The sequence below is a fragment of the Charadrius vociferus genome, unplaced genomic scaffold (assembly GCF_000708025.1).
Source record: "Charadrius vociferus isolate BGI_N301 unplaced genomic scaffold, ASM70802v2 scaffold97, whole genome shotgun sequence".
Lineage (NCBI taxonomy): Eukaryota > Metazoa > Chordata > Aves > Charadriiformes > Charadriidae > Charadrius > Charadrius vociferus.
In genome coordinates, this window is record NW_009649316.1 from 3,661,963 (window position 1) to 3,688,827 (window position 26,865).

Genomic DNA, 26,865 nt, shown 5'->3' on the forward strand with positions numbered 1-26,865 from the left:
AAATAATATGTGACCTAGGCAAGAATGTGAAAAAGCAGCATTTGCAGTCGTTTTGCAACTCAGTTGGAAAAAATCATCTAAGATGACTTCCCAATTTAATATCAGATATGAATCTCAAAGTAATGTGAAAAAGAACCGCTAATAAATACCCATACAAATATAAAAGCTATTTTTCAAATGCCAAACATATTCATACATGAAAACAGCCCTAAATGGTCACACTGCACTGGAATATACTCAGAGAGAGGACAACTCCCAAAAGTGTCAAATACCAATTCATTTTTAAATGACATTTATTGGCCTCAAGAGGAATATAGCTGATGTAGTATTTGAATTTTGCCCAGAGTACAACTCTTCTTGTTTGAACACTCATTTGGTTCTCCCCACGCTTTGATGATATCCTGAAGTTTGTACAACTTGCTTACTTAACTGATATTTTTGCCCAGTCAAGGACTGCAAGAGCATACAACGTACAAAGGAGCAACGAAGCCACGCTTCTAAACACTGATTCTGGGAACTCAGCAAATAAACGCAGATAGTTTTGACATGTTTTGTGCTTTGGGAGTGTGCCAGAAAGTACCTTCCATTCAAAATGAATACATGTATTATTCATGAAAATTTGACACTGCTCAAATAACCCCCATATGAATAGTTCCCCAAAGACTAATGTAGTGATGAGTGTATTAATAAGTCTTTCACAGCAGTAAGTAGTGATATTTAAAGCTTGTCTTAAAAAAACATCAGCCATTTCTTGGACACACTAAAGACTTTATCCAATGACTGACCCCAGGAAACGCGGCTGTAGCTACATGTACACACGTGGCCCTTACAAAACCAGCCAGGAAATAAATGTTGTATGCTTTTTATATTGGCATGCTTATATGACAGTGGGTTGTCAGTGTTTGGCCTGTTATAGACAATATAACGGCCTGAGCCTCAGGCTGCCACAGATCTATGATTCCAAACACTTCCAGTATCACAGTACGTTATTCAATAAATGAAATACATCCATAGCCTGAAAGACGAGCACACAGAGCTCTAAAATTATTCTGTGAATGCAGCTCTGGGGTGACCACACAGAAAAAAGTATGCGATCACAAATCAGTTGATAACCTAGGAGGCTGCAGCGGACCAAAACAAATTTTATATTAAATTCTGTAGAATTTTCAGCTCTGACCTGTATTACAACGTGAAGAGAAAGACTGCTGTAATTTGAATCCTTGATAATATAATACCTACTGGTAGACATTAATATTAAAATTCTGGATGTCTTTGAATGGCAAATTCTTAACTCTATGTAATCTAATATTCACCTATTTGCCAATGTGTGATCATTTATATTGTACTCTCGTGCCAATACGAAAGCTTGCCTGTGTATTTAAATGTCTTTGAAATATCACAATATTGAATCCTACAAAAAGCTATAAAAAGGAAGCCTGTAACGAGCAAGATGTTATTCCAAATTTTGTTACAAATTCACAGCGTTGAAGGATTTTCATGATGCTTTACTTTTTCTGCAGTCTTGCTTGAAATAAAGATGTCAAAAGCATTGCTAGCTCTTGAATAGAACGTCACTGTTTGTGCTTTTACTTCTTAGTAGCAAGAAGTTAAGGAAAACCTATCTTTACCCTATTAGGTAGAATTCCCTGCGCTCTCTATCTTGAAGGAACATACCAGGCAGTGGGGTGAGAAATGCGATTTTCAAGATTGGCTGGAAGAAGAATTTTAATTATATGTTGGCTTTTAGCCTGATGATCATGCTACAAAGGGAAAGCTGGAGGGGGACGGGAATTCGTTATTATTCAGGTTACTCCACTACCCAGAGCAGCCTTCGAAGTCACGACCCCAGTGGGGGAGCAGAGGCAGGTAAGGGAGGCAGCCGAGCAGCCAAAAGGCTCCATGCCTCTCGTCCCCTGCTTCCCCTGGCAGGAGCAGGAGGATTCAGTCAACTTCCAGACCTCGGGAAGCCTGGCTGGGCAAAGTCAGGAGGGGGGCAGGAAAGGGGACAGAGATGTCATTTCGGCAGTCACGCCTGGGCGAGGTGCCACCGGTAGCGATGTGGAGGTGCGCTTCATCTCCTTCCTTAGAGTGGGAATTTTGCAGCCGCGCGACCTGGGATTGAAGACCCGCGCAAACAACAACTGAGCGTACATTGGCAGAATCATTTTGAAGTCATCAGACTGCACAGCTAAAACTCTGAAACCTCTTGGTATAAAAATAATCCTTAATGACACGTGACAATCAGGAAGACAAAGAAAGATTGGAATGGTGTGTCCTACCCGGTTCCTGGCCCACCTGCCCCCTGTCAGATTCTGGAAAAATACCCTGAAATTTTGTCATACCTAGTAGCATGTCCCAGATCTATTTATTGCTTGTTTTCAAACTCATGTAACGTATGTTGCTTTGCCAAAGCAAGTGCCAATTTCAGAAGCTCCCCCAAAATCCACATTTTGAGGAGCTGGCATGCTGCCCCATTAGCCTTGAAGTAAACAAAATGCCTCTAAGTGTACAACAATGGCTTACTTGGATACAGCTCCATCGTCCACTGCATTTCAACTCTGAGCAATTTTCTCCTGTTTACTGAAACTGGGACAAAACCTCAGTGTCCTTGACATATAGAAATCAGAAGTATAACAACAGAAACAGGAGCAGAACAATTATTAGACTTGACAGACTGCAGGTGACAACTAATAAAATGCATGTATTGCACAAACTGTAACTTTAGGAGATAAGCACATTTGTAAAATTCAGGTTGAGATTTGGCTTCTGAAAAAAAAAAAGTTAGAAAATGGTGGAAACTACAGCTTTTGTTCAGGTATATCTCTCTTAAAAATGGAAGATGAAGTGTTGTTCAATGTGAAAACGTAAGAAAGCAGGTCAGGTTCAAACACTAAGGATGGCTGAAAGCATAAACACTCTAAGGTGTAACAAATCCTATTGCTATAAAACGTTAGCAGACATTTGACTTAATTCTTTAGCCACAGAAATAAATTTGCCTCCTTCCTTTTTGCATGTTTATATTTCTAAAAAACTTGTAGAAACTAATCCTATCCACTCAGATTATCTTTATGGCAAGTATAGCATTCCCAACAGCTGCAAATCAAGCATTCCTCCATAAAGTAAACAATAGCTAGGAGAGGAATTTCAGCCCATTCTTTGAAATAGATAATCCAGAAAAGTTTCCACTTCTGAAGTATTTTGGGGAAGCCTGGGAGATATACTTATCTGAGAGTCTAAGCAGTAAACCTCTGCATACTGAAGAGACTCACTATTCAGTCACCTGAAGCTACAGACTGTGGACAAATCCATATTGCAGTCAAAGAGAAGCCAGACCCCATTAAAAAAGCTTGCCTGGATACTGCTAACAGTATAGAGGTAGCCTACATCAGACACTGCAAGTGTCCTCTATCCTCATATCTGAGAGGACAAGATCCAGTTAGTTTTTCCAAGTTCCCCCATGGCCATTTATTAAGTAGTCAAATGCCGTGTTAATACACGCTCTGGCTGTATCACCGACTGACCTGTTACTGCTCCATAGCATTAATGACTCCATTTCATCTCCTGCAACCACTTGGAGCATCTTTCAGCAATATTGTTTGAAACTTCGCTATCACACCGTTAACAAGACGGGACCATAGGGGGAAAAAAAATGTGACTAAATTATTTACTCCTTCCTTGCATCCACTCCAGCTCCATTGCCTTACCCTTCCATAAGAGCCCCCCAAACAAACTTCCAGTGCCTACGGACACACGCAAGCTTCCAGTGCCAACAGACCAGGTGAGATGTAGCACAGTTAGAGCTTTAATGTCTCTATTAGTTAATAGAATTTTTTGACACTACTTGCTTGCTCTGCCTATACAGCTGAAACAATCATACTGTACAACATGGCCTTTATATCAATGATTAAACATTGGTATCCCACTAAAAGCTTCTGTGCAGTTCAATGACTTTAAAGTCTTGTAATCCCAAAAAACAAAGAGGAACCACTACTCTGTATACATATATTAAACAAACCACAAAATTTATGGACAGATATTATGCAATTATAAGCTTTAAAAAAAAAAATCAGTATTCTATAGCTAAAAAAACACCAATAAATCAGAATCCTCTATCAACAAAGTGAGGCAGTGCAAGATTCCCTATGCTCTCCTTTAAAAGTGATTCCATGTTGCCCTGCAGAGACCATTTCTAAAGGTGAGTTACTCCTACTGGAAAGACCAGTAGATGGATATGCTGGTGGTAACCCCTGTTGCACAAACTTTGCTCATAAGGAATTAATTGAGAACACTTTTTCATTTCCCTGAAAAATACCAACAGCCACCAGCGAGCATGAGAATTTTATGGTCAGAAAATCTGCATCTGGGAATGGGCCCTCAAGAACTCACTCTCCCACTGTGAAACATAAGAAGCCTAAAAACAGCACATCCGATGAAGGCTGGAAGAAGATAAAACAAGCAGAGTGCTTGCTACATCATGTAAAAGAGCAGTGAATACTGCAGTAGGTAAGCATATTGGTTATATAAAGCAGAAGAGTTTTCTCCACACATACGTCACTGTCTTAGAAAAAGGACGGCTGTTCAATGGAACATTGAACATGGGAGGGGACTTTCAACAGAAGAGAGGGAAGCGACTTCATTAAATCCAATCCTCTGCTACAATAAGCAACCACAGAACGCAATCCCTTTTGTGCTACGTTAAATGGAGACTGTAGACTAGGTGATTGGTATTTCTTCCATAAAAAAGGATAAGGGAGTATGGTGAATACTTCCTTCTGAAGGAGTACGTATAAACTGCAAGGTCTAAACTTACAGCTGGATTCCATACATGGTGTTAAAAACAAACAAAATTCTCTTCTCTCTTTCAGCCCTCCCTTCATTTCTTGTATACTGCTGTGAATGCCAGTCAGTCTGGCCTGTAATACAGATAGGGAGGGGGGAAAAAGAAAGAAAGAAAAAAAAAGACAGACATTAACTCTTGTAAGTGAAAATCAACAGATTTGCAGCTGAAATGAGAAATAAATCAGGTCTGCATGTTCTACTTTGCACGAGGAAATGGTTTTCCTGCAAATAAAAGCTGGATGTTCTTAAAAACACATCATAACAAAACGACAGGAGAATAATGAGAAATGAGGTAAACTGTTGCCAGATTGGTATCTCAAACCTGCTCAGTGATGGCTCATTCCCTAACCTGCACCTGAATTAAAACACAGAGCAAATGCTGTGCTGAAACAGACCTCAAGAGAAAGTTGTAGTAAGATGAACCCTCATGCTCTGTGGTGACAAAAGAAAGATTGTGAGTGTAGAATCATATCACTTCATGATAAAATTTAGTAGAAACATCAAGTATTCTATCTTTCCACCAATACCAGCAATTTTTTTCCTCCACAAACACAAATGAAGGGAAGTTTTTAAAGTCTTTCATTAGCAGTGTGTGTTGGTTTTGTTTTTCTGCTTTAACTGACAAAAAAAAAGAATTCATTGTGACTTACTTGACCATTGTTCTGCAAACTGTCAAAGCATTTCAGAAGGGTTTTCTTTTGGTGGTGGTGCAATTTTTTGATGATTGTTTTTGCCCTGCTCTTAGTTGAGCAGCCATATGGATACATTTGGTTTGTATAATGGGTACATCTTATCTTCCACTTTACAAACAGTATTACTAGATCATTGATAAGAATATAGCACGCATGTATAAACAGCAGTTTAACATCTGTTTATGTTGATAGGTTGGACTATGGAACAAGACAGGCAAGTTATTTTCCACCTTTGGTTCTGATTCAGTAACAAAACAAAGTTGTACTTTGTTCCCAGTACCGCAGGGTAATATTTATTTTAGGCATGTGCTTTACTTAACTGTATTTTAAAATGATGCAAACTTCAAGTGACTAAAAATAAAGTCCATTGAGTAAAATGTCAATATAAATTCTACCTCTAACATCAACAAGGCTAGAAGTTAGCCCCTGACATCGATCCCTGAAGTTGCACTGCTTCAAGCAAACTAAAGATTACATCTTTAATTACATTTATTTCAAATTGCCTTAAATGAAGACATAAAGACAAAGACTTTTACCCTAATTTCTGAATTTTTCAGGGATGCTAATGGATCTTCAAGAGTTCAAGTCTGTAATAAACTCAGCAATTACTGAAGTGCCTACACCCATATTGAGGAGGTAATCCGTTACAATTTGGGTTTTCAAATTCTCTGCCCAAATAAACAACCTACTTTGAGGTCTTCCATCTTCCACAAAGGTCAAAACCTCTCAAAATCATGGTAATGTTAAAAAGTCTACTTCAGTACTGTAACATAACCAGAGTTTGGTGAACCCAAATCCTCAACTGGAGGAACCAACATTTTGAATTGCAAGACTAGAGCTGTATCAAAGGAGGTGCTATATTCTTGTCACTTTTTGAAAACCATCAGTTTTTCAAAGAAACCAGGTTACCAGGTTGTTCTAATAATGATACTCAAATAGATTTATTTTCCCAAATACTCTGAAATATACTGTACAATTTACTTATTTCAGGCTTGCCATGGATTGATCTTTAAATGTGTCATAAGCAAAATCCTAAACTCTCCCATGATTCAAAAGAAAGAGGGGGAGGAAAAAAAAGTGTGGATCATATTAACTTAATTCAGAGAAATGATGTAAAAGCTTCAGGGATTAAACAGATGCATGGAGGTTCTCTCATAAAGTCCCAAAACAGATTTGTGCTAACAAGATTAAATGTCATACCTTGGGATATTTGAGAGTTGCTTTTGCATGCCTCGACTGATATTAGTGGTCTCCTTGACTTCAGTGGGTCTAACTGCATAAGCAACAATGACCCGTGAGCTTGCATATGTAAAGGTACTTTTATATGGCATAATAAAGTGTGCCCAACCATAATATATATTTAACAAGAGCCCTTGAGGAAATTAAGATCAGAAAGACTAGTACAGCAATGGAACAGCAATAGGAATGAACCATGAGGTAGAAAAATTTGTGAGTAGGAATGTTGAAGACAAAAAGATGGCTCGCACACTTGAAAAACACCAAATCAACATGAAAATTATGACCTATGTAAATGAAGGACTCGTTGTTATTTGATAAGACTAAATTATTCCCATTCTCCATGCAGGAAACTTTGGAAATTAACGTATGTTTATCAAATAATTACAATCCTGAGATTAATCCTTCAACACGAATGCTGACCATGTCACACCTCCGGAAGTGCCCAAGAATTGTTTAAACAGTGGTTTATTTTGCAAAAAATCTCTTACTGAAGTCTTTCACAGCAACTTTCTCCCTTTATTAGTAAAATGTTTTTTGCTCTGCTGTGACAGACAAAAAGCCTCTGCCAGTTTTTAGGAAGCAAAATAAAATTTTTGTTAAAAAAAATATATATATATATCTATCTCTATCTCAGGAAGCAGATAAAGTGATCTAATGTACTAGCACTATCAGTATAAAAATAACAGCTGCATTTGCCTCAGTGGCTAGTAGTATTTGCAGACTGGATTCTGACTGAAGAACTCCAAAATATTTCTACCCATCTCAGTGGAGTTAGACTAGACATGTACCTTTATAACCAATGGAATAATCTAGTCTGGAATTACTAAGATATCTTTAAATCATTAAAATTCATACATATCATTAATAAATGACATTTTAATGAAAATAGATTGTATCTAACTCCCACTACAAGCTTGAATTGTACAGCATCGTTTCTGTGGAGTTCAGCTGTTCTGGGAAGTCCTGGATAACAGAGGAAAAAAGATATCCAGGTGAGGTAAAGGGCACAGCCTTTGAAATGCTACGTTATACCTCCCAAAGGAATGACTTCACGTTGTACTTCTACCTTGCATAGGCTGTATGTGCACGACGTATTTTAATCTGTCAAAGGCAAAAATGAAATCTAGCAACAAGAACTTGAACGTTTGTATTTCACCTGGAGCTTACATCATTTCTGTCACCTCATGGTATACATATTCTAAGAGAATAAAGGTACTACAGAGAATAAATTGCCATCAACTACTCTGTAATCTTGCTAAAACAGAGACAGAACAGGAGATGAGATAGGAAGAAGCACGGATATAATTTATGAGGGCATTGGCATGAAATGTACATTTCTCCAAAACTGGCTAGACTATTGCATGCCTAGGAATGATGGAATGCTGCCTTCTCTGAAGCTGGCATAGATGATTTCAGTTATTATGAAGGCCAGATGGTCTTCATTACTTTTCATTAGCTATGTGGTAGGCCAGAACTTCCTCAAGGCTTCAAATGCTTTCTCTGTGACTGGCCCAAACCTTGTCAACAGAGATAGGCTTGGGATGCTTGTTTTTAGGTTTTAGTTCAGGCTTCCTTGGTCACAGCAAGATACTCACGGATTCTGCTGATCTGATCAGAAATCCCAATCTTTAAGGCAGCTGGAGGTGTTCCAAGAAAATCTGCTTTTTGTAAAGAACACTTTCATATATTGAGATCTGGTGGCCATAATTATGACTAAAAATGTCCGATTTGGTGGAAGTTTCTGAGTCAAGCATTCACAGTTATTTCAGGACTGGCTACATACACATACACATTCACAAGTCACAGGTTCAAACACATTCACTGAAATCCAGCCTGTAAACACAATATCAAGGCCTTCAGGGAAGTGCTGCCCACTTGGTTGACTTCCATTTAATGGTACCCCAGGGACTAGCTTCACAGCATCAGTCCAAGTACTCTCCTTTCTTCCTCAATGTAGAATGAGGTAAGAAGAGAAGTAATTTTACTTTTAATTTTTTTTTTTTTCAACTTTCTGTTGGATGAGGTCTTCATTTCAAGATGAAGAAGAGAGAAAATTAGTTGTATTTAAAGCGAACCTATTAGATTTTCTACTAAATACCATGGACCATTGCTAAACAGATTGATGAATCATGCCTGCTACTGATCCCTTGTTTTCTATCCTCTCATGAAAACTCTTTCAACTATAGCAGATTTTTAAAGATTATCTTTTTTTATATTTTCATACAGAACAGCATACACATTTGTTTGTATTATAACAGACATACTTTCAAGCCAGAAACAGTTTTAGCTTTCTTATGCCAGTATAGAAGTGTGGTGAGTTGGTACGAATTATTTCAATGTGAGAAATAAAACTGTAACAGAGTATTCCAGTTGAATCATTCTCGTGATGAAACAGGAAGGCCTACACAGAAATATGTACTAAAATAATGACCTTATAAACCAACAGTGATTGCTATATGTCCCTTGATAGCATCTGAATCAACTGAAGTTGTTTAAAAAAAAAAAAAAAGCAACTTTTACACAGAGCAGTGTAATTACTGCTAGTTATTTCCGAAAGTCCTGTCTAGCCACTCTAAATTGAATTTGTTTATACTTAAAGAATTTTACCAGACTGAAGACATGAGTCAATGCAAGAATTTCATAGCTGCAAAAGAAAAAGATTCACTACATTCGTTATTTATATGGATTTCTTTGACTGCTCTCCCAGAAGCATATGCTTAACTCAGGCTGTGAAGGATGGCAGACTTTCTCAAACTAAAACAACATCAGAGTTTAGATGTTTGTGCTTATTTTCTCAAGCCCAAAGAACTGACTTCCCTTCATAGATGGAGTTCTTTATGTTATTTGCTAAGTTTCAATCATGTCTAAAGACTTGTCTCTTTGGCACTGAATTTTCATATCCAGTTTTGTTTTGTGTTCGGGTTTTTTTGGTGGTTTGTTTTGGGTTTTTTGTTTTGGGTTTTTTTTTCTTGTTTTGTTTTGTTTAAAGTACTACAAGATGTTTGCAGGAAGGACACTCAGGAAATGGGAATGCCTTGAGAGAATATACTAGATACTTGCTACATGTACATACTCTCTGTAAGATGTGCCACATATGCTAATTCACATCCACATACTCACCTACACATATATTGATGTATTTCCTGTTAGAAATGTTACCAGTCATACTATAAATAGCTATTCCAATGCCTAGCTATTTCTCAGCTGTAAAATCCTTAATCCTCACAGATGTATTGGAGGGGGGGGTGGGGAGCAGGAGCGGGAAAAGGGGGAGGGGAAGAGGAAATAATGGGGAAATGGAGTCCCTCTAAAGAAACCAGCTCTACAAAGTCATAAACAGAGAAGATAAAAGTGTTTAATTCAACACAGAGACAACTTTTTCAAGTAGGGAGGAGAAAAAAAAAAAAAAAAAAAAAAAAAAAAGGCATCCTGGCAAGAAACAAGTCCCTAGCGCTTCAATTTCTCCCCAGAAAATAACCATCAGATACTGAGCTACTTCTTATGAGCACAATTTCCTCATTGTTAGCAGCTGTTCATTGGTTAGCATTGCACAACTGGCCAGGTGCATTATGAAGGGAATGGAGAAGGAGAGGGGGTTGCCTTCCTCTAAACCATCAGATGGACTAATAGCGTTCTCCAATACAGCAGTAACTGGCCCGTGTCCTAGGCCACATCTGAGTTTTACTGAATGTAAATAAATAGCGGAGAGAAAAGGACACACACAGTCCTGGACAAAGTCAGAAGTCATCTTCAGGTATGTGGGGTTTTTGCTGCCCCTACTTGCCCAGAAGCTGGGGACTGCAAGATGATTTTTTTTTTTTTTTTTTTCCTCCCAACCTCCTGAGAATTCCCAGGAAAGCCTCAGGGACTGGACCAGTCCTTCACCAGCTGCTTTGGGGGCAGGCAACTGGCTGGATCACATTCAGGCCTGTCATATTTACATTATATTTACTGTGGCTGATGATAATAAAATGGACAAATAGAAGTTATTCTGAAGGCTCTCTGAATCGATTGCTGTCAATTTATATTCTCATCTTTTCTGTGCACTACTTGAAAGAAATCTTGATGCAATGAGTTGGGTTTTTTTCAGCAGGTTTTCCATATCAGTTCAAAAGCTACAATTATTCTTGCACTGCTACCATTGCACACTATTAAGTGAGGATTCCACCATGACCTCATACAGAAATAATCAATGGATGTAAGTTCAGACACATCTATAGTAATTAGAACTACTGAAATACTTCAACTTAAAAAATATTTTATCAACAGTCTACCAGTTGTGATATCCTGTCAGAAAAGTATCAGGCAAAAACATGACTAGCACCCAAGAAAAGAAACGTGCACACGTCTTAAATCTATAAACTTCTCTATAATGATTGAAATTCGAAAACATGCCTCAATTTTTTATTTATTTATTTTTTATTTGAAACTAGCTGATTTTTAACATTATGACTACATTGAAAAGGGAAAGATACAAAAATCAAACAGACTGAGACAGAGAACACTTTCAAGGAAGAGTCTGCAACACAAATTATGTTTCCAAATGTCTAGGATCTAACTTATAAACCTTAACAGTGATGAAACCAGAACATAGAAAACCTGTATTAACCCTTTCTTTGACAGAGGATAATGTATCCTGCAGGATCATTTGTGCACGTAGTAATATAAATGTGTATCAAAACTCAGTGAATCGTTTCCTGAATGGTATAGAATCTACATGGACAGACTATTTCATACCTAGAACACCAATAGCTAAACAAGGCAGCGAGAGCATGAAACAATACATGGAATGCTGCTTGCTATATATGCTGTCCCATGCATATCTTGCTGATCCCTAACTACATGGCTTCAGATGATAAAGTTCATAATACATTAAGATTGCACACACAGAATTTTAGATCGGCTTTATTGCTTTGATCACTATGGAAAAGAAAGAAGCATAAAGATGCCTACAGACTATCATACAGTAATAGAAAGCAAAAGTTTGAAACAAAATCTTTCCTTATCACCATTAAAAGCTACCATATTTTTCTATTTCATCTCCCAAATCAGTGCAAAAAAGAATATCTAAACAAACTTCTACCAAAAAAAGGAAAGTTGGAAACAATAGACTTTTTTTTACCTGATATTCTGATTTCAAATGATTTTTATGACTTCAAATAATTTTTCCTTGCTGAATTTTCATCAGTTCTGTTGTATTTCTGATTATTTTTCCATATTGTTGTACACATATTTAAACTATATTTTTCCACTGCTTTAACCAAATGTTTCATGTTGCTCCCCCTGTTTCAGAAATCCCCAAAAATGTTGCAATTGTGATGGGAACCAATAAACAGCTGTTAACAACAAGGAGTTTGTACTTTTAAGAAGTAGCTAAATATCTGACAGCTATTCCCTCGAGAAGTACTAAAACTGAGTAACTCGCTGTTGTACTGCTTGACTCAAATAGGGAGAGATTTGTCACCAAATACAAGAGACTCACAAGAAATAGTTGGGCCATTGTTTGTAACATCATTTCAATGTTCGACTGAGGTTTTCCTATTTGAATACCTAAACAAGCACTTTAATTAAATATCTCCATTCATGTTTGTATTGCCTAATAAGCTCTTGTGGATAAGGCAGACAAATCACAACACCTACGTTAGTGGGTGCTAGCAACTGTAAAGATACACAAGTTTTTGACATTCAGTGATAGAAATTATTCAGCCTAACGTTAGAACCTTGGCTCTAAAAATCTTGTACCTCAAAGCATAAAGAATCCAATTTTCATTTTACATTACCTTTGCTATATACTATATAAGGCTTAACATGGTTGATTTCACTTAGTTGCAAATTTAAATTAGGTCCATCAAGTCTTTCCTTTTAGATCATGACATGAGTAGAGACATTTATCTCAGCCTAACCTATTTCTACCAGTGCCAAGGTGACTATAGCCAACTTCCTGGGACTGGCTGGTGACTAAACACTACCCTTTAAGCTCTAGATTTCTTTAGAGATCTTACAGTTGGCACTTTTCCCTTCCAGTAGGATCAGTAGGATGCTGTCACCCCGCTGCTCTGGTTCTTAATATTAGCATCTCATTTTTCTGAGTTCATAAATATTTCTGTCAAGTTCCACTCACTCTGGGCTCTCAGGTGGCTATGGGAAAACACAGCAAGCAAGCGAAGCTTAGCAAAGGAATGTGCCATTAACCATTGACATGTCTTGTCAGCAGTAGTCAGAGCTACAGATGACTAAAAGGAAAAGACAGCCCTGAATTTACCTCTGCCCCTGTTCCCATTGAGGAATCTCTTGTTTCTCTGGATGGGCTCATCAGAGAAGCCATGAAAGGACAGAGCGGTAGACTGTGCTGATTTTTGATAAAAGGCATCATCCCAGAACAACTGTTTTAATCCAAAATAAAATAAAAAAGCATCCCCAGTACAAGCTTGGTATGGAGCTATTGCAGACAGTCCAGCAAAGGAGAAGAGGCCGAGAGCGCTGCAACTGTCTAGCTATGAGAAAAGAAGTCTCAGGAGGCATTTTATCAATGTGTATTAAATACCTGAAGGGAGAGAGTAAAGAGGGAGCCAGGCTTTCTTCAGGGGTGCCCAGTGACAGACCAAGAGACAACAGGCACAAACAGAAGGTGCTGTCTGAACATCAGGAAACAATTTTTTACCGTGAGGGTGACTGAGCATTGGAACAAGTTGTGGAATCTCCCATCTTGAATGGAGATATTCAAAAGCCAGCTGGACATTGTGCCAGGAAACTGGCTCTAGGTGGCCCTGCTTGAGCACAGGTGTTGGACTAGATGACCTCAACAGGTCCCTTCCAACCTCAACCCTTCTGTGATTCTGTAACAAAACTCAAGGGCACTCTCTCAAATGGAGATTACAACACAAAGTGAAATTCAAAAAAAACACAAATGAAGCTCATATTTCCGATATAGATACAACCTTTGCTGTGGGACAGATTTCTTGATGCTATTGTCATATACAGTCCCTTTTTCAGGCTTCCTTGAGAAAGGAAGCCTAATTGTGTAAGGAGAGGAGTGGATGAATTGGAAGTTTTTACTATCATTGTTTCCCTCTTAGATCCTCAGATAGAATCTATTTTTCATCCAAAATATTTTTTAAATCACTGTCTTAGTGGCTGCTCTGTTATCTGCAATGAGTATGGCTTTAATTGTAATACAATAATCCATGCTCCATCCTGCATAGGAACCAGTTACAGAACTTTTTAATAAAGTTCTAATTTTTCGCCACAATTTAAATAAAATACAGTCTTCATCCTGTACTTTCCATGGTGTTTCCAATGAAAACAAGTTGTCACACCACAATATTACATTACTCTTTAAGTGGAATACAACTGCAAGCAAGACCAAAGCTGAATATGAGAAAGGAAATAGTGGCAAGTTATTGCCTTGATCCTGAATATATGCAAGAAGTAATGATAAATAGAAGATCTTTGAAATATCCTTTTAAAGTCTGAACAGGTTCAAAAACATTTAAACTGCACTAGTGGAATCTTTAAAACAGGATGTTATATTTAAGGTATAATGTAATGTGTTTGTCTTTCATGGAGCAATTAATCACTGGATGGAGGAGTTAAGACCCAATCAAAACGGAAAGGTGTTTATTGCTGCAGCTGGTCATTAAATTATTTCTATAAAGCTTAAACACTGGATTTTATTGTTTTTATTACAGATCCGCTCCTATAAAAAATACATTTAAACTTCCCTTTTTAGATTTTGTGGTTTAGTTTCTTGTGCTTCTGTTAACCAAATATTTCTAGTGAAACACAAATATGTTTCCCCTCCCAAAGAAAGGGTATGCTATTCTCTTATCAGTGGAATTATCACTGACAATAGGAACCAGAACTGCAGAGAAACATCTCACCTTGAATTCCAAGACATGAACCTTGTATCTATGGAAAAAAATATGAACGATGCCAGTAACGCAAAATAATCATGATGTGAGATTATTTTTCCTTGGGTGGGAATTCCTTTCATTCAAAGTGGTATTTGATTAAAAAAAAAAAAAAACCACACCACAAACCAAAAACCACCAAAACAATAGTTCTTGATATACTCAGGTACTTGAGAAGATTTTCAGTACTCTGAAGAGTACTGAAAAGAGTACCCTGGCTTGTACATGCAATCCTTTTAACAAAGCATTTGTCATTTCCGATGAGCACCTTGGCTGGTAGGGGAGGAATGCAAGAAACTTGTCTGCTACATTTAACCCTTCAAATGACAATACTAAAGGAAACATGGTTGGCAAAATATCCAAGGGACACACATCCTCTTTACTGCACATCAAAAGGATTTGTTGCCTTGTTTGCTTCAACAAGGTATTTTTAGCAGATGCAGGTGCTTTGTGGAATTACATGTTTATATGTAATGTATAAGATGAGATGCAGATGCCTTTGGTCTGAAGCAAAACCTACAGACTTCCAAGAGAAAATTTGAATCCAAGACATCATCACCTTTGGAGTGATTGCCATGATGAATGTCATACCATTGCCACACTACGGCAAATAAAGCAATAGCATGAGATTGGTGATATCTTACAGAAGCCAACCCACAACTAGAATATTTTCTAAAGAAAATGAATGGGCTACAAAGGGCATACTGAACTAATATTTTAAAAGACACTGAACGTATAGAAGTTGTGTTGAAAAAACTTAGTAACTGCTTTAAATAGCAGAGCCGATGCTTTCTGGCAACTGGGTACTGACAAAATCATGTTTTGCAGAATGAGTGAGAAATACTGAGGCAAAAGCTGGTACCCTTCTCCTGAAGCAAAGCACAAAACTCCCATGGTATGTGCTCAAGGATTTTACCAGCCAGAAATCTTACAGTTTAACTATGTGGCTGCAAACAAATCAATAGCAGAACACGTACACGCACTCTAAGAAGCAGCAGCAAATACTATCAAGATTTATACAAGATCCTTTTCACGGCCTACACACTACTACTTCGCACATCCCTCAAGAGGAATGAATTTCTGATAAATTAATTTGTAATTACTTCAGTGCTTTTACTACAGTATTAAATCCTTAATTTCTTTCCTTGGAATCTGAATATAATCTATTTGCATTGTCACAGCTAGAATTTAGAAAAATCATCCTTGAGTATAAACTCTATAGAAATAGCTTTTTTACTTTCATTCACAAACAGTTTTTAAAGGTAGTAAACACATGCACACAAATCAGAATATACAAACTAGTATAGTTCATGATCTGATGCTTTGAGGAAAAAGATATTTATTGTCAGGCCATCAAATTTCAGGGTGAACACGGATAGTAATCTAACATCAGGAAAAGAGAAATCGGCAAAGTCTCTTCTGCATTGCAAAAAGCATGACTTTAATCTTTTGGAAACATTCTTTGCAGTATGAGGAGAAAGTTATATATTGGACATCATATTGCTTATGGGAAAAATAGAGTGGATTAAGCCACACCTGGCTGAAGAGGGAAAAATTGTATTTGAAATGTCTGCAGAGCTCATTAGTACCTTGATACCAAATGATTCAAAGCTATCTTTGGCTTTAACTCAAGCTGTTGTCCTAAGCATGGCAACACAATGACAATTCAAAAAGCTCCACAGATGTATACTAGAAAAAGATAGCATTTCATTAATTACGAAAGTAAAAACTCGCTAAATAAGCTCTTGAATACCAGCACATTTTGGAAAATGAAAAAGAAACAGACTGTTAAAACCAGATGGGAAAGAGACTATAGTGGCCATTTATTACCTTTACATTTGCAACCAAGAGCGAGTATTACCACAACAGTTTGTTCATTTGTATGCAGAATTCTATGCTTATATCACTGCATTTAGTTCTACTGCAAGTTCTTTGTAATACCTTGAACATTAAGTTGATTTTTAAAAGAACAAACAAAAACCAACCAAGGAGCATAAAAACTTACAATAAGTAGTCCCCCAAGCTGAGTCAAATGAAGCATGACTTTGGTCAGCTTTATAGGAAGACAGAAATTGATTGATAATTGATGCCTATGTATATATAAATCTACACAGCTACTTGAACTTCTACTCACTGCAAAAGGTACTGATAAAAGCTTTACAGTACTAATCAGTAGCACTGCTTTCTTCCTCATCTTTTACTTGCAAGAATCACATTCAAAGTTTGAGCTTTTTTGGCCCACAGTGAAACTCAAGAGTAATGTAATGTGTGTTTTCATATGCTGCGCTTAGGCCAAAGTTGTCCATTAGAGTGCAGAGGAAGAAAATATGTGACTGCCACAGCCCTGGAAATTGAAAATTTTATAACCCAAGACTTTCCTTTATATCACAAAAATCCACTGCTGGCAAAGGACAGCTCTTTGACCTCTCAGCATAGCTATAGGAACGAGAAAGACCAGAGGAATTATGCCCCAAGCCTCTTAAGCTGACTTACTTTCCGATAACCTCTTCATTACATTCTCTACCTTGAAAAGCCCACAGACTACTTTAAAACCACTTTTTCTAGTTTGTTTGTTCACACTGAGTGTGCCTTTATTTTTAACAGACAGACTTTAAAAACAAAAAATTAACTCAGAGTTGACCAAATGATTTTCGTAAGTTATCTCCAGAATCGTATTTTGAGACAGAAAATTGCTGTTAAGTTCCCTTGTATCATTAATTTCCTTTAAATGTAAATTATTGCTGTGTTTTCATTAATTTATTCCTATATCTGCAAAGATGAATAGACCTCGAACCTAATTAAGTCTACTGTGTACTGAAGGTAGGCTATGTTATATACTGGTGAGAAGAAAATTATCATGTCTCTAATCCCATTCTCTTGTATCTCTGAGGTATTCCATATACACTTTTAGCCCATTTGGCTTCCCAGAATCATACTCTTCCTCCAGGAACGATTTTTCTACAGTCAGAAAATACAGCGATGAACCTCAAGAAATTTATTTAAATCATCTCACTAATACCTGCAGAGATATTACCTAACCTAGGTCCTGCAACAGCTGCTAAAGCTAGGAAGAATATGTGGCATATTTGTCCCAAGTCATCTGTTTCAGATGCTGAAGAGGGTCTCGACTTGCTATTCTTGATACATCAATGTTCTTAAAACATTGTCATTAATCTATCACGCTCAGCTTCTACTGTTTGAATCTGTGTTCCAGTTTTGGGGGTGATATGGCATAACAAAAAGAAAATACTACCATTTTCCTCAATACAAGACCTAAACCGAACAACACTATCCAGAGATTGTCCTCTTTCTGGAAGAGAGTTTCATGGGAAAATGCAAACATATATATTTCTTTAGTCCAATATATGCAATTGCACAATTTTTGTGTTTTCCCTATGAAAAAAAAAAAAAACGAGTTAAACAATACTAAGACATTTCATCCAGCTTTACTCCTGGGAAGTCACATATTTAACAAAGATAGTAAAGTTGGCCAAGCTAAGGTCTTGTGTAATGCTAAACAGACTTAATTAACCAATTTCTGCCAAAACAAATTTTGAATGCTTTCTTCTGCACCTCATTGTGGTTTATCCTTGTAGACCCTGGCCATTCTCATGGATTTAGCCAGAACTACCGTACTGGCCCAAATATAAGGTGACTTCAAATATTAGGCCACACTCATTTTTCAAAGGATATATAGAAAAATCAGCAAAACTCAAAAAAATAAAAATATAAAATCCCCCCTGGCACTCCTTCGACCATCTCCTCCATCCCCAGTCTCCAAAGCCCTTCCTCCTCATGCTCAGCTTGCCAGGCATGCTGCTGGCTGTCAGCACAGCTGTTAATTCAATGGCCTGGACCAATCACATCAGTTGCACACATCCACAGCTGGATGGGGAATTTGGCAGAGCAAAGGGGGAACAGATGGACTACTTGCCTGCAAGCCCTCCAAGCAACTTAGTAGACTACCAACATCTACCAGTCTTCAAAACCTTGAACTGGGTGGGTCTGGGCTGCTGCCTGCCCTACCCCTGCTGCACGTGCTGCCTGCGTCGGGCTGGCAGGTTCAGAAGGTTCATCACTTAAATGGGGTTTTCAAGGAGGCCACACAGTAAACCCATGCCTTACAAACACAGGAGTAAGTTGTTGTGGGGCTTTTTACCTTAAGTTTTGCCTTTCGACCAAGCCTCGCAGAAATGTAACGGTGTACTACTAAAGCAGTACTTCTACATTTTGCAAAGCAGCACGGGAAACACTTGTCCTTCTTTTACTTTTACATCCCTGCCCCCAGCAAGTATCCAAGCAAGTACGAGTTTGTATCATTCCATGAATCTGTACCTTACAGATTAGAAGTTTTAATCTTTGTGTTAAGTCTACAATAATTCTTTCATTGGTTACTGACTTATTGTCTCCCTCATTTCCCTTCAGAGGTATGACTTTTGCCTAAACTTTTATAAAGGTGGTGATCTTAGCCTACCTAAGGGAATACGTGAACAACTCTGCACTTACTACCAAATGTAATAGCTACCGAGATAAATAAATGCAACCTGTTGTAGGTGACCCTGCTCTGGCAGGGGGGTTGGACTAGATGATCTCCAGAGGTCCCTTCCAACCCTGACCATTCTGTGATTCTGTGAGATCAACAGACCTGCACAGAGTAAGAAGCTTGCAAGATTAAATCTTCGAACTTCAGAAATAACAGAAAGGCAGGACATGGACAGGAATATATTTACTAAAACATATAAAAACCTCCTTATACAGCAATATTTACCTCCTCATTGCAGGTGCCAACTAAACTGGGAAGATAAACTCAAGAGGTTGGATATGATCCTCCACATTCTCAGAATTTGCTGCCTGGCTGTAACTGATCTTTGTGGGTATTGTGCCCTGCTTCATTAGGATAATTAGCAGGAAATAGTAAAGTAGCTGCTAATTATTTTCTAGAGTGAATGTAATATAACTTCTTGCAACCAAAATCTGCTGGGACACACACAATCAAAAGCGAGTTGACTTCACCTTTGGGATATAAAAATCAGCCAATCTTTGAGTGATATCTGTGATTCAGAGGAAGCAATTCATTTTCTAGATAATGCTATTTGTGGATAAAGGGGAAACTGCTTTTGGCAAAAGAAGGACAAAGACTGCTTGTTCATGACCTTCCGTAAAGATTCTGATTATGTCAAAGCCATTTCCCTTTACAGACAGGTGGGCTAACGCCTGGCAAACAGCAGGGGGAAAAACACTGTAGTCATGGTGTACGAATAATGTCAGTGATTTCTCAGATAGCATCTCAGGAATTTAATGGCTACAGTGTGGCCCGGAAATGAGCCGTAATGAACAGCGTTGAATCATTTCGTCTTTACATAGAGCAAGAACAAAGTCTAATAATTATCCACAGCAGCTTAAATTGAGAAAAGCACAAATGGATTTGCCATCCCAAAGGCAGGGAAAAGGCTAAGAAAAGGTGTGGCCAAATGCTGAAAGAGTTAATGTAGGTCTCTGAATGTCAGGCTCCTGCTTTCTAAGCACTGGCTCAGAGGTTTCTGATTCAAGTAGATGGCAGAAAAGCCAACATGCTTTTATCAGACATTAGTGTTTATAGAAGCAATACAAAACAGGATTTTGTTAAATGTATATATTACGCCAGATCAAACTATAAATTGAAACATCTGCGTCCAAGTTAATCTCAGATACAGCAAGGAGATTATTTGAATTGTGTGTTTCCTTTTGTGACCTTTTTAGATGTGGCTTTGTTTGAAAGGGGGAAGGGATAATTTTCTTAAGTTTTTATTCCTAAGAAACAATGCCAATAGTCCAATATAACAGCAATATCTTTTAAAATCACCCAGCTGAATAGCAAAAAACCTTTAGTAATTTCCCAGTATTGTTATACAGGGAGCTCTAAAATATAAACTATAGTCATATAAATAGAGGCATGTAGTTTTAAGCATGCTACAAGTCATTCATGACATAAGCATTCAATTAAAACTGTTTTTATGAGCAATAATCACATTCTGAAAAGGCAAACATGGACGGTTTGCGGATATAGCCATAATGCCTGCAAAATTAACTTTAAAAAAACAGGTAAACATAGTTCAGTCTCTATGCTACTTAAATAAAAGATTTTAAAACTCTTTTGTTGCTGCCTCCAGGACACAAGAGACAGGAAGAAAAATTAAGGAAATTTTATTATTATTATTTTAAAAATATGGTAATTGTTTGCTTTTATGCAGTCATGTTATCATAAACCAATTTTAGTTTAACTGAAACAATTATTTCAATATACACATTTCAGTTGAGGAAGTAACAGAACAGAACAGCTGTAGTTTCCAATAATATAAATCAGACTAACTGGCAACAGTATAGCAATTTAAAGAAGACAGAAATTTTTAGCTTTATAGGCCACTCCACATTTACTCTTGAGCTGCAAGCGGCTTATGATAAAGTTTTGCAGTAGCCACCTCTCCTCTAAAAGGATATATTGTTTTAAGACCCGCTCTTAAACCCATAGAAGCCACTTTTATTGCACTGACACAATATTTACATAAAAGCCAACAAAATTTGCAGGGAATACCTCTTTTCCCATTCTCCTGACTCTGCCCTTTAATCCCTTTAGTCTCTTTATTTTGAATGCTACCTCTTTCTCAGCTCCTAACCCACTGCCTATCATGCAAACCTATTGTTTGCATGATTATTATTATGCATTATGCATTACCTATTGTAATTTGTCTGAAATAGAACGAAGTCAGGTCTGAAAAGGGTTCACATAAAATAAAGCAGAAGATGAATATTTTATGACATGGACTGGGAAAGGTGACATTTGGCATGTCAGAAAAGAACTTTCTGGACCACAATATAAACATATTTTACAATATATACAATATATGTACAGTATACAATATAGAACAGAAGTAAGTTCTCTGAAATTCAGCTGTTTAAAAAGACCACGAAGTGCCATCTCCTCACCTGTTAAAAGGGATTTTCTAGTTTTTCACATCGTACACTGCATGAGCTGTGGTGTCACACCTGCCTGCAAAGCTACATTTGTATTACTGCACCGTTAAATACAGCTACTTGGGGCCACTGACTGTTCGCACCGCATACCATCCTGCATAGCATTGAATAAAATGGTGACTACATTTTATTTTATCCCTAGCTTTACTTCATAAATTCTTCACCGTTCAGAGGGCAACAGATATAGAAACACAGTTTAAGGCACAAAAAACATAAACAAACCAACTGGAACTTTAATGCTGACTTCAACAAAGTGGGACAGAATTATATCCCACCTCATTTCACTGATCTACTGTTGACCTGTGTAGGAGAGAGGATGTACAGACTATCAGGGCTATTTGAAGGGATGCTTCACTTCTGCAGCCCGAGGGAATGGAGCATTAGAATCTATATACTCCGACAGATGAGTTTTTTAGATTCTCAGATTTTTAGGGGAAATTTTTAAATTTCCAAATGCTTGGAAAATTTACTTGGAAAGAGTCATGAGGAAGCTTACAAACTTTTGGCTGAAGTTTCTCAGATTGATGATGTTTTTCATTAGAAAAAATAAAAAATTGATCAAAACCATACAGTTTTCACTGACAAAACTGGTTTCAGTCAAAACTTAAAAGCAGACTCTCTATCTGAATTAGATCCAACTCTACCCTTTCAAAACGACAGTCTGAAGTCTGTTGGTCTCAGTTGCTCTACCCACAGCCAGTTACAAAGTCAATGAGTGCCTTGGCATGATTTATGTCAAATGAAGCTCCATATCCATAAATATTTGGAAAAACTTCCAATTTGTATAATACTTCACCCTCCCGTTTTGTGTTGAATAAAGTATCACCTTCATATCACAGGAACATGGGGGAGGGGGGTTGGTGATGATCATCCAAATTCACTATACAAATCCATGACTGAAAACAATCCAACAATCCATTCAGGATCCTATACTAGCACTGAACTGAAAAGATTCAGGCAGCAACTGAAACACCAGCAGGGCAATGAAAATTCAGGGGAAACAAATAGCTCCATGATCCACTCCCTGTTTGCACAGATACCTCTTACACAGTGGTTAATTATTGTGTAATCTAACATATCTCCTCTAAATATGAATATAATATGAGCTGGAACTGACAAAGAGAAAACTGAAAGACATGAATAACCAAGCTTGTATCTCGTGGTCAGTTGGATTAAAAGGTTTTGACAGAAAGCCTTCCATCTGCAAGTCAGGACTGCAAAGGGAGATGCTTTTATGGAAGGAGATCCATTGACATCAACCCTGAACAACAAGCATTGTTCACTCACAGAGGTATCATGGTAGAACCTTCTTTGAAACTGTCTTACATCTACTGAAAACTAGTTTTAAAATTTTCACTCATCGGTCCCTGTACACCAAGCTTATCAAAATAAGATTTCTGAGTGGATTTGACAACACAATGTTTAATTCTATTGGGTTATTTTTTCAGATTGTATTTTATTGACTCTGTATTTCAAAACAGAACTATCACTTTACCTGGAGAAAACTTCTGGCATGGAAAGCAGCAGTTTCAAAGAAATTTTGGGGGGGTGGGGGGGGGGGAGGAGGGGGGGGGTAGCGGGGGGGGATAATGTTTTTCAAAATCCAAAGGAGTGCCTTTCCTATTTTTTCAGATAAATTAATAATTCTCTCTCTAAAATACAAAGCCAAAAACTGACAGATACTGTACAGCCTACACCCATGTAAACTTGCAGGTAGAAGGGTGAGGACAGAAGGGTAATTTTACAATCCCTTTCTGACTCCTGCCATAGTTTAAGCAAAAAAAGAGATGATAGGCCATGAGATTTAGCAGCATAACATGCCAGACACCGAGTGTTTCCAGGACAAGTTTCTATATGATGGTGCCAGATGACAGACCCACTGCGACCAGTTAAAAAGTGGGTCAGACACCTTGGCACTTGCTGCGTAAAGTTTGCTGTAAAAACTACATTGGCATCTAGAGAAGCAGAACCCCTTCCAAACATCTGGCTATTGAGTCAGCTCCACAACTTGTGATCTTTTCTGTCAGCCTAAAGTAGAATCTAAATGAGATTTTGAAGTACCTTTAGGCCACTTTTCCTCATTTTGCATCTGTAACACAAAAGCCATGGGTTTTCATTCCTCTAGATTGTCCCAAGATCTATACCTGTACAGACCTCATGCATGAAGCAGCATTCAGCACTATTCAGCCTGGAACACAGAATTAGTTACAACCTGAAGTTTGCAAGAGTGTCAGTCAGTGGAAGCTGACTAGTCACTCTGCAGAACTAAACACTCCAGTCCTTTTCACCACTTTCTGATATATGTGAAAACCAAATTCTTTGACCTCACCTCCCCAAGATTCCCCTAAAGTAAGATAAACATGTCCAAAAGCAAAAATATGAAATCGTACATTACTCTTAAGGTATTAATCTCTTCCTCAACAGAAGACAAGATAAAGAAGAAAAAACATGTGGCAGATGTTACTCACTTCGCTTAACGTTGGTTGTACTGGAAGGTTTTTGGTTAAGTAAAACTGAGGTAGAAGGTTCTGAATACAGTAGAAAAAAAAAAAAAAATCCTGCCAGGATAGCATACAGTCCAGCAGCCAACAAAGTAAGGGTTGATACCAGCATTCTTCAAAGCCGTTTCCAAAGTGTGAAAAGAATTTTCTCACATTTTAAGAAATATACATACTATATTTTTTTGTGACTGATGTGCTTTTCCTCTGAATTCAAGAAAAAGAAAATGGCTAATGGACTGCTAAAACGTTTCAGTTCCAAGTCTGTACTCATCTATTCTGAGGACTATATATTATAACTAATTTATCAGGATTTGCAGTTTTTACCTAGCAGCCTTGGGGCTTTAACAAAAGCTTATTATTTATGTGCACAGAGTTCAGACAGTTTAGTTGGAACTTTTCTGAGGCCTGGGATTACTTTTAAACTTTTTTTTTTTCCCCCCTCATCTTCTGTTCAACAGTGGTAGTCTATATCCGTCAATCCACCTTTCGCATGCAATTTTAGAACCTCAAAATGAAAATTAATTGGTTTCTTGATTTGTCACAGAGTCCCTCCACATACAGAGGATAATCTTATGGAATATAAAATAGTTAAAAATTATTAGAAGAATGAGGTTTTCTTTCCTAAAATAAATAATCAAGCACAAAGACAATAAAACTACAGGGGATACCTCTGGTCCCCGCATTTGCCTTTAGTCCTGAAATAAAGGAAATGTCAATTCAACCTGACAGCATATCAGATGTTTCACTGTTATCTGTCCTCTTGTTTTCTTACTCCACACCTCGCCTCTACTATTTCAGCACTTAAGAGTAAACACAGTCCTGTGACGTGTGGGTGACCAGATGTCCTTCACTCACAGAGCTGGAGGCTTCAGCTGATTCACTTGATCACCACCAGTTGACAGTGCTACTGAAACACAAATCAAGCCCATAGGTGGCCAAGCCTTCTGTGGTCAGATCTACACCACGACAGAGACATGTGAAATTAAAACCTATCCCAAACAAAGATGGAGCATGTTATGCTAATGAGGATTTAGGGCTTGAGAAAAAAAGGTCAGTAACTGACAAAAAAAAATTAAACAAAAACAATTAAAAAAATAATCACTGAATAGTAGCTCCCTCTGCAGACACACCTACTTTAAATAGTGCATCTTTATTTTGTTCCACTTAGTCCCTTTGAAAGGAAACCACAGAATGGCTGCCTTTGAGAATAAAAGCATCCACATGACACGTTAGAATGAAATACTTCTGAAGCTTTACTGTCACTTCTTTTGCCAATGGCTTTCTTGTCAGGGAAAAAAAAAAAAAAACAAACAAATTTCAACTTTTTCAACTCAAAACAGTTTTAGTCTCTAACAGGATTTGTTCCTGTGTAATATAATTAACCTCAAGAGGCTGAGAAAACTCCAGGGTCCATAGTGTTTTAGCCACTGAAGAAGATGGTACGATCAAAGTACAAACACGTTCTAGAAGAACACAGCCGCAACAGCACAGGCAATGCTGGCTGAAGAAGGAATAAAGCAAAGTGTCGAAAACACCCAGTTCACTCCTTAGGTAGTATCTGTTGAGAGATAGAAAGTGTGGAAAGTGCGAAGGCTACATTTGCCTGCACAATGCACAGGGGAACGCAGTAGCACGTATTCAACCTATCCTCCTTATATTGTAGGACAGTTTGCATTCCTTTTCTGCCACAACTTGCTCCAACCCCAAGCTGGGTTTCAAATGAACTAGAGTCCTGAAAGGAAAGGAAGAAAAAGGAAAGCAAAAATTCTCAGTCAAACTTTGATTTGGACTGTTTCTGGAATTTCAGAAAAATGTAATCATTCCTCCTCCCCTTCAAAATTAACATGCATTTCCTGTTTCTAAATAAAACAAGAACAAGAATTCCCAGAATGCTATAAGAATTGTTGTTACAGTGCAATCAGAAGAAGAAGAAAAGGTCAGAAACTTTACAAGAAATTATGTTATGAAATTTCCAGTATGGTTTTGCAAACTTCATAGAGTCCAAATATTTTTGAAAACGATCCAAACTTTTAATAATAATAAAGAAATAATACTTAACATTTACCCTCTGGGGTTGAATAAGTACACTAGAGTATTCCAGAGAATATTAAGGAACAAGGAATCTGACGATTCATACTCAAGATTAAAACTGGGAATCAGATGAAACAAAATTTTACCAGATTTTTTTTAAGGGACTGTTTCTGGGTTTCTTCACATGAATTTACAGATAAACACAGTTTAGAGATCACTTGGTAGAGTATGGATTATTTTGCATGTGCCCAGTTTTGTGATCTGATTTTAGTTGAACACTGTTCTGCGCATATTGCTTTGCAGACGTATATGATCTCAGCATTTTTCAACCTTTGGGTAGCTACATTGCCAACCTACGCCGCACTCAAGACTGAAAGAAACAACCAACCAGAAAATATCCAGTCTTTCATGCACACACTTAACACATCCTGTACAGTGCTCTACACGGGCTTTCTCTTGGCCCTGGCTTGGTATCATGTATGCAAGCAGCTCCTCTCTGATTGTTACAATCCCAGTATCAGGACTGGGATGTTGGAAGTGAGTCTGTGACCCAACTACCTTCACTACATGCAGTCAAAAAACCCCACTTGCTCTCCTTTGCTGCTTTCAGAGCTCTGCAGGAGGGTGGAGAACACACTGCCA

General features: G+C 37.7%; 1 protein-coding gene across 1 annotated transcript in view; it reads right to left on the reverse strand.

Moving 5' to 3' along the window:
- Positions 1 to 26,865, reverse strand: part of SUGCT (succinyl-CoA:glutarate-CoA transferase) — a gene marked incomplete at its 5' end in the record, with an annotated part of 292,991 nt that overhangs the window by 136,346 nt on the left and 129,780 nt on the right. The window lies entirely within an intron of this gene.